We start from the raw sequence: 9,253 nt of genomic DNA, 5'->3' as shown, positions 1-9,253 counted from the left end.
CATTCCCCTACCAGCAAGCTACAAGGCCATTCCCCTACCAGCAAGCCACAAGGCCATTCTCCTACCAGCAAACTACTTCCATTCCCCTACTAGTAGGCTACAAGGCCATTCCCCTACCAGCAAGCTACAAAGCCATTATCCTACCAGCATTAAAGGGCCCTTGCTGCTTGTGTGGCAGTAACCCTCTCTCTGCAGATGTCTAATATGTCACATTACGTTAAATCAGAGTTATCCAATCAGCAGAAAGAAAATATCTTGCTGACTACAGTTCTGCATTAAGGATGAGGTCAGTGCAGAGCTTGTAAATCAAAATAGTAAACCACCCATATTTCCCCTTCTTACTGATAATGAATCTACCAATAGAGACTTGGGAGCAATCTCCATTCAGATGACTCATTAATGCTGCTTCAGGTGGATTACACATCCAACAGCAGCAGTGGGTGCAGACTCATGGCAGCTATCCAAAGTTCCAATTGAATCCAAGCAATGAGTAAGGGCGAGCTTTCACCAGGGTTCTTTTTCCTTCCAAAAACCTTTATCAGGAGATCCATCCACCAGACGCAAGCTCCTTCTTCTGACGCATTTCACTCTGGTCAATACTTAGTCATACCATGACTATATCCAAGTGGAGTGAAACGCATCAATGAGAAGAACTCTGTTCTGTTACATGGTTCTCTGCCTATGTGTTAGGCTACGCACACACAACAGATGATTCTCGATAATCACCTCAGGGCTGATATCAGATGAGAATCTGGCGTGTGTACAGCGCTCATCATCCGTCATTCTGACCATCCTAGTGAATTCAAGGACGACAAACGAGGTACGATCATAATGAAACCAAAGGGTGCCGCCTTCTTCTCCCTGCATAGAGCAGAAGTGTTGTATGTACATGCTCGTTCATGCATCGTGCAGCCTTTTGTTGTTGGAAAGTATGGTGAAACATTCTTCAACAAAATATTGCATGTGTGTATGCAGCCATAGTCTAGCTTAATACTTTTTGAAAGAATCCTCATGGAAATGCAGCTCCTTCTAGCTTGCTGTTTCACAGATCTATTCTAAAAGCAAAAATTGGCACTTTGAAGACAAGCTCATGCTTTGACCATGTAGTATGATACCTGGTAAACTATAAGCTTTGCTTTACTGCTTCCCTCCCCAAACACACACAGACATAGTAACCATTGCTTTGAACAAATGAAAGTGGAACTAAACTGGTATGAGAAAAAAATGTGAACAGGCAGATTCATGATTTCAGAAGGCACCGTTGTATGCACAGTTCAGTTTACATTGCTAGGTATGATATGGACGCTGGAAATGAATAAGCTTCCGTGCGCATGCATGGGTAATACATCCTTCGGACCTGGACAATTAGGATGGAGGAAGACTATGGGCTCAGAAATAAACCAGGTGAAGATTTGTAAATCCAAAACTAACCCAAAAAAAAAAAACACTCTTACCTTCAATCCCGCAGATCAGTCTATCAGTTGGGAGGTTTCTTCCATCAGGTATCCTTCTTTGGCCGTAGGCAAAGGAAGCACCAGGTGCCGTCATTTTCTCCTCTCTTCTTCCAGGTTCTTCTTCCAACGTCACCCAATCTCGCACTGTGCAGGCGTTAGATCGGCTGGAGTAAATTGTGAAAAAACTAGCTGATCTCACTGCGCATGCTTGAGATCTACAATTACTTTCCCTATTGATGAAAGGGCTCCTCGGGCATGAGCAGAAGAAGCAAGAGCCTTGTCTATGTCATGCATCCCAGGAGGCTCTGCGCTCCCATTTATTCTTTATCACCTAGGCGAAAACTAAGAGGGCGGTGCTGCACCCTTTTTTTTTTTTTTTTTTTTAAAAGGGTGTTGCACTTAAAAAAAAAACACTAACAAAATTTTTACTTTATATCAAAAGGTTGTCTACCCATTTATATACGTTGAAAATTCTGAGTTTAGGTATGCTTTAAGCCTACTTCTGCTATAAAGATGAGTATGTGCTGCAGGGAAGGGGACCATTAAAGCAATGCTATGGCTGTACCTGGATGGGCTAAGAACAGGTTTGTTTCAAAGTAGTTATAAAATTTTTCAGTGGCATAAAAACAATCCAGGAAAAGTAAATATATATATTCAGTGATTTATTCCTGTGACAGTATTTGCCATACCCGAAGCTCATCCAGCGTTAGTGAAATAATCATGTGCTTCCCAGCAAGCATAGAAGATAAGTGTGGCTGATTAGAACATTTTCCGCATAATGGAACTGGAGAATGAATGAGAATGAAGTTGGCAGTGGACCTTACAAACAAAAAAGTGTTTATTTTACAAAAATTCTGTGACTGGAAGACTGAAATAAATTGCAGGGGCTGCATGAATGACTCATTACAATAGATAAACGAGTTGATTAACACGCTTTATAAAAATGAAGAGAAAAGAAAAGTTTCCTATAGCAACCAGACTCCAGATGTCATTTATTCTGGGGCAACTTGGAAAATTCAATCAATTGTGTAATTGGTTGCTAAGAATAACATTGTACATTTTTTTTTCTTTGATGTGCAAGGGGCATTGGTGAAACACAAAGTATACTTATCCATAGCAACCAATCAGGTTTAACTATAAAAGTTAATGCAAACCTCTTTAATTTGTTAGGTTTGCTAAAACAATGTGTGTCATAATTAACTGTCATTGTTTTTTTTCCATTAAAGTAGACCTATCACTAAAATGTTTACTTTACATAAAAGGTAGACATGTAAGGAATGCAGTACTAATGGGCAATTTTGCCAGCATTTTAGACAGCTTTAACCTTTCTTGGAACAAGGGACCTGACTTATCAAAGTTCTCCAACACTGGAGAAGATAAGCTATTATGGAAGAACCTAGGTCATCCAGCAAACCTGCAATGGATTTTGTAAAAATCATTTGCTATTAGTTGGCAAATGTTTTATATGTTTGACCACATCTGTTCCAGGTTTGTTGGATCACCCAGGTTTAGCCATGATAGTCTATCTTCTAAATAAATCAGACCACAACACTTGTGGCCTCCATTGCAGCTAACTGCCCTCCCTACTTTCAATTATCTGCTTAGTAAATACAGCAATTACAACTTTCAATAATGAAAGCGCCAATATAGCTGAAAAGTGAAGGTCTTTTCAACTTGTTACCACTTTTATAAATACCATGAACAGAAAAATGCTGTTATTTCTATAAAAATAATAGAATTGTTCTGGTGAACAGTTTGCTTACCTCCTGACCAATATCCCCATTTAGGGCTTTATACAAACATTAGAGAAATATCATCTCAGACGAATAATAGGAGGGAGTGAGGGCTCTGTGAAAGTAAAGGTAAATGGGATTTATTTATTTAAAAGATAGTTCCACTTTAAGCCTCGACAGGTAAATAATTAACCAGATTAGCTAGTATCCCCAATATGCTTATATCCGCCTGTAACAAACAAACCCATTAACTGCTATTTGTCATACAAATTTGAGAAAAGCTGTCTTTAATATTTTCCCTTAAATTCAGAGAATGACACATTCTGCTGCAGAATATAAAGACTGAAAAATATTTGTGTTAATATTTTGTAACCTGTATAGGCTTTAGGTAATTAAGCTTAATCTGTATTTTAAGTCTGATTAGGCAAAATTTACTCTAATTGGCTAATAGGAGTTTCAGCACTTTTTGCTTTACGGGTTAGTCATGGAATGAAAAATAAGTCAGCTGCTGTAGAAGTTTTTAAAGTACATTTATGGCTTTAAATTAAAAAAAGTGTGCTCAGTTATGCGTTTACAGTTTTGTGTTGGACCTCCTGCAAAGTCTCACAAAATACCTGTTGATCATGCCAGTGAAATCCATCTAATGAAGTATCCTGTGATAGGGTGACAACAATACTGCACTGGTCAGAGAAGCGTTGTCGTAGTCTGTGACTGCTTGTACTAGAGCGGGATAAGAACACACTGTAGGAGTGTGCAGCTCAACTGTGAGTTTATACGTTTGTAGCTTGCCAATGAGCACCAGGCCACACACAGCCCTGTCCACTGTTTTCTGGATTGGTATCATTACCCGTTGCTGAAGTCCCCCCAATGTGAGCTGCAGTGTCTGAGAAAGGAAGCATGTGAGACGCAAATGAAGAAGGGTTTGGCTCGGTCAGGGGAGGTAAAGAAAGTGTTTGACTTTGTGAAGCTTGTGCATCTAATAGTAACTGGATTTGGTACTTATTTAAACTGTCATAAGAGAGCCTTTAATTGTACTTCAACATTAGCTCATAATTCTGAATGAGTCATTAACTGCAATTTTTAAGTCGTTGTCTGAAATCATCCATTTCCATGACACTTCCCAATATACTGTAAATGACACATTCCCAGTAGAATAGATAACTCACAGTGGGGCTCTACAAAAAAGTCTGGTAAGAAAACTGTAGGTGGTTTCATAATCAAGCAAAATTAATTGGCTCATTTCGATCTGGTAAAAAAGTAGAAAACAACTGACTGGGAAATCTCTTTTTCTTATAACTGGGAAACTATTGTTTTTCTCCAGGCCTTTTTAAGCTTCCATGGGTAGTTTGGATATGTGATGTATAAGGTAATTCAGAATTTCTGACGACCACTAAATTACCTAAAGGATATAGAGAAGTGGCAAAAAGAGTCTTAATGCTTATGGTAACACTCCATATTGATGGAGCATAAATAAACTGACATTTAGTGGACCAGTTGTCTCTTGGAAGCAGCCTATTTATACCATAGAAACCAGTGGCATTGGCTAGGAACGGGGCATACCTTGGTAAGGTGTACTTGGTTGGTGTACTATAAGAATGAACACTGGCACTAAAAAAAAAAAAGGGAAAAAAAGGTTAATTATACTTAACCTACCCTAGCTTTTATACTGCAAGGTATTTCTGCAGAGATCCCTGGCATGGTAAAGTACCTGAAAGACCTGAGGAAGATAACCTAGCACACAGCGCAAGAGCTGTGAGGAAGTGATGTCTCCCGTTCCGTAGATGCAATGGGCATCATTTCCATTTTTCTACAGTTTGTTGGCATTTGGGAAGGGCATGAAATAGAAGATTTTTGGTGAAAGATCTCCTTTAACAAGGTAAAAGAGACAACTCACTTTACTTAAAAAAGGTGAATCTGTGTTCACATTAACTTAATCTGAGCTGATAAGAACATATTCAATGTGTTAAATTTAATTTTACTTAAAAATACTTTTTTGAAAAAAAAATCCTTGCATGTGATTTTGTATTCAAAATGAGCACAGCTTCACCTCATTTACTAGGCTGATGAACATTTAATTTCAATGGCAAGCAGCTTCTACTCTAGTATTTTAACCCCACTTCTACCGTACCTAATCTTTACCCGCCCAGTGGGCACCGGAATGGCAAGAGAGTTTTGGACTAAGAGCATATCCCCTAGCAGACAGCATCCCCTTAGAGGTCATGTCAAACAGGCAATTCTGCTGTTGGTGATTCATTATTAAAATTATAAATAAAGAGGAAAATCCAATATTAACTTTTTCGGATGCTCCTTTGCTGCTCCAGAAAGCTGAAAAATCCCACTCGCATTCGAGGTAGTGACCTTTCTCTGGTCTGTATGTCTGAGAGAGGTACCAGAGAGCATTAGGTTAGTAGTTTGGTAGCAACCTCATTTTTAGCAAATTGGATTGTTTATGTGATATGACTTTGTAGCCTCTCCCTATCCGTCAGGGCAAACCCCCTTACTGCTGTGTATATATATATATATATATATATATATATATATATATATATATACCATAAAGATGTGCATGATGGGAGCAATAAAGGTTTACCATGCACTCCCTGCACTACGACAGGTCACAGAGGATCTTATGACTAAACACAGGGTACACATGGTCAAATGTTATAGGACCAACTGTGAAAAGTACAGGGTTTCTAAGTCATAAGGTCTCATAGGAAACCCACAGATGCTGCTGTAACAGCTTCCCTGCAGCACAAACCTGTCTATGAGAGTTAACTAACATTAACACAGGGTGGTAACTACTCAACAAAGAGTTGGTTAGCTCAATAGCTGACACATTTTAAGGGCCATTTTCCCTTCTGCAAAGCCCTCAATTATTACCCAACGGAGTATCAGTGTACCCACTACCTGAAGCATTTTAAGGGCTATGCTTCCTTCCTCAAGGTCTTTTATGGTAACCCAACAGAGTATCAGTGTGCCACTACCTGACATGTTTCAAGGGCCATGCTTCCTTCCTCAAGGTCTTTTATGGTTACCCAACAGAACGTGAGTGAACTCACTGACTGACGTATTTCAAAGACCATGCTCCCTTCTTGAAAGCCCTCTATGGCTACTCAACAGAGTGTCAGTGTACCCACTGGCTTGCGGGTTTTAGGGCTATGCTCCCTTCCTCAAGGCCCTCTATGGCTACCCAACAGAGCATCGGTGTACTCAATGACTGATGTATTTCATGGGCGACAGCCCTTCCTCAGAGCTTTCTAGGGCTCTAAGGAAGGGATAATAGCCTTAAAACATGTCAGCCAGTAAGTACACTGATGCTCCTAAAGTGTGGGATTCAAAGTCATTTTAATATCATAAAACAAAAAATGTGCAATTCATATTACACTATACTAGTGTGTTCTGTGCTCATATATTTGTAAAGAATTACCCAATCCAATGGTGGAGTAGTAAGGCGATGGCAGAAACCATTTTCTGTGTTATCGCAAAGCCACAATTAGTATTTTCCCCAGAAATTATTTTAAGCTGGGTGGAAAGGTGCTGTGATTGGTATTGGTATTGAGACTCCACATTTCAGTAACCACCCAAAAGCAGCCAGATGGTTTCTGAAAAGTGGCGGGTGGTGCGCCCCGTTAAAAGAGGCTGGGGAGAACACTGACAATGATTACATCCTTTTTCTTTGAGTTGTCACTGTTTTCTACTTTTTTAACTTTTTGATACATTGAGCGGTAAAGGGTAAAGGAACAGCTCTAATACACCATAGTGAAGGGTCTGAATTCTTTTACTCCAGCAACAGTTCCTAAATGACTAACAGTGGGTGTTGCAGTTCTTAAAGCGTACCTAAACTCACATTTTTTACATTTTACATAAAAGGGTAAACAACCCTTTTATGTAAGGTAAAAATTCATATTTTTTTTAGTTGCAACAAACAAAAGGGTGCAGCATCGCCCCCTAATTCTCAGCCACCTAGGCGGTTGAGAATGATTGGGAGGTTCTTGGGTGCTCCTTCTGCGCATCCCTGAGCATCTCGGGCATGCGTAGAAGGAACCTTTTTGCTCAAAGAGAAATTTTTTTTCATCCTACGTCACTCGATCTCGCATCTGGATTGGGTGACGTAGGGTGAGGAACCTTGAAGAGAAGATGGCGGTGCCCAGAGCCCCAGCTCTGGAACAGATGCCGAGACGACGCGGGAGCAGATGCCGGACACCCCCAGATTGATTGAACTGCCCTGCAGGATTGAAGGTAAGTGTGTTTTGTTTTGTTTTTTTGATTTTTAAGTATAGTTCCTCTTTAAGAGGTTTGCAATCTTGACTGAAGCTCTTGATCAACTAGGATCCTACCCAGAACACTAGCCGCATGGAGTTTGAAAGTCCTACCTACATTTGACTACATTTTATCCCACAAATCAAAAACATACTGGTGGATAACCAGGGTTTTTACCAAACTGGCCCATGCTGGCTTTGCATGGGTGGACAAAATCCTCAATCACAGCGTAGGGTAAAGTTCCACCATGGGCCAAATTGTAAAATCGTCCAGACTGCCATGCTGCAATGCCTGGCCTGCCAATGACAGACCTGAGCCTGCCAATGTCTGAACTACCGTTAAGATTAATTGTTGGGGGGGGGGGTCAGAAATGTCTGCCAAGATCCCATTACAGTCACAGTGTCAATGAGTCCTAATAAGGTCTTCAAAGACTTCAGGGACTGATGGTCATGGTTCTTTGTACTCAATGAAACACGCAGGGGACATATAAATACAGGAAATAATCATGACAGGTATGCTTTACAATGATGGCCACTGCATGCTTCAGCATCGATGATTTCCCTGCTGTCACCGTAAGATGTCAATTTCCTTTTTTCACATAAATCTCCACCATGTGCAATGAGGATGCAGGTACCACACCCCTGCAAAACTACACAGAAATTGGGGAAAAAAAACCTTAACATAGAGTTAGCATAATAACCATCTATACAATGCTCCTAATTAAATTTAAAGACAAATAAATCCCCAGCAATACAAACTGAATCACCATACACAACCAAATATCCAACTTTCTTATCTACCCCCCTACACTTTATATTCAAACCAAAACGTGATGATGTCAACTGGTTTACCTATCAACAATCATGACATGTTTACTAAATATATAAAAATATATGGAGAAATCCAAATCACAGAAGGAATTGGAGTAGACAGATAAGGAATAGAAGCAGACAAATAGAAAAAGACATAAAAACCAGCAAAGCAGAGATGAGAAGTTGGCACAATCTGAAATCATTGCATGCGGTTCCATTGGCAGATCTGATGTGTACATTCAGCTACAATCTGTACATGTGTGTGTACCAGGGAAGACGTGTAGCACCCCCGTGTGTTCAATTAGGGTTGGTCATAGAATGATATTGATGTTGGGTGGACTATCTGGAAGAATTAGGTATGCAGTGATCATGATACATGGATGGGCAATCAGATATTAAAGATATGCCCATGTACACATGAGGATGGCATGGGCAGCATGTCCATATATGATGGGCTGGAGAGGTCAGCAGATCTATGCATTGCTAGGAAAAGATACCAAGGAGTGAATGTGCAGAATGCATGGAGGATGACCATCACCTGGGTGCATGTCCTGATGCTGAGTATAATGGGAATAATATGGAAAGGATGAGGAGGACCCCCTTGTAAGACACATACATACACACATACATACACAATGCAAGCTGCAGCCTCACCTCTCCCAGGATGAGCTCCCAGCCTGTGTGTGAATGTCAGTCTCCCTCATGTCTGAGGCGAATGCTGATAGGGGAGGAGGTCAGCGCTTGCACCCTTCTTGTCTTCTCCACACCGTCTCCCCCAGTCGGGAGCTGACAGCCCCCATGACTCAACACTCCCAGCATGCTCCGGGGCCGCTGCCGCCGGCTTGCCACTAGGAGGCAGCAGAGAGCCGGGAGCGCGCTGCGCGGGACCAGCACTGAGGCGCCATCCCTGACACATAGAGATGCTGTGTGGTAGAGCTGTCACCTCAGATAATGGAGGAGAGAAGAGCCCAGCTGTCATCTTATTGTACAGGCA

At 40.9% G+C, this 9,253-nt stretch overlaps 1 protein-coding gene across 10 annotated transcripts in view; it reads right to left on the bottom strand.

Annotated features, from left to right (window-relative positions):
- ERC2 (ELKS/RAB6-interacting/CAST family member 2) overlaps nucleotides 1-9,042 on the bottom strand; it is a 574,412-nt gene extending 565,370 nt beyond the window's left edge. For all 10 annotated transcript variants that reach the window (XM_072420915.1, XM_072420919.1, XM_072420917.1 and 7 more), the window contains exon 1: nucleotides 8,914-9,042. The gene's annotated coding sequence lies outside the window, so the exon portion shown is untranslated. The remainder of the gene's footprint in view (nucleotides 1-8,913) is intronic.
- Between the last annotated feature and the right edge of the window lie 211 nt (nucleotides 9,043-9,253).

The sequence above is a fragment of the Pyxicephalus adspersus genome, chromosome 8 (assembly GCF_032062135.1).
Source record: "Pyxicephalus adspersus chromosome 8, UCB_Pads_2.0, whole genome shotgun sequence".
Classification (NCBI taxonomy): domain Eukaryota; kingdom Metazoa; phylum Chordata; class Amphibia; order Anura; family Pyxicephalidae; genus Pyxicephalus; species Pyxicephalus adspersus.
Note: the sequence above shows the minus strand (reverse complement) of the source record. Positions and strands in the feature narration are given on the sequence as shown.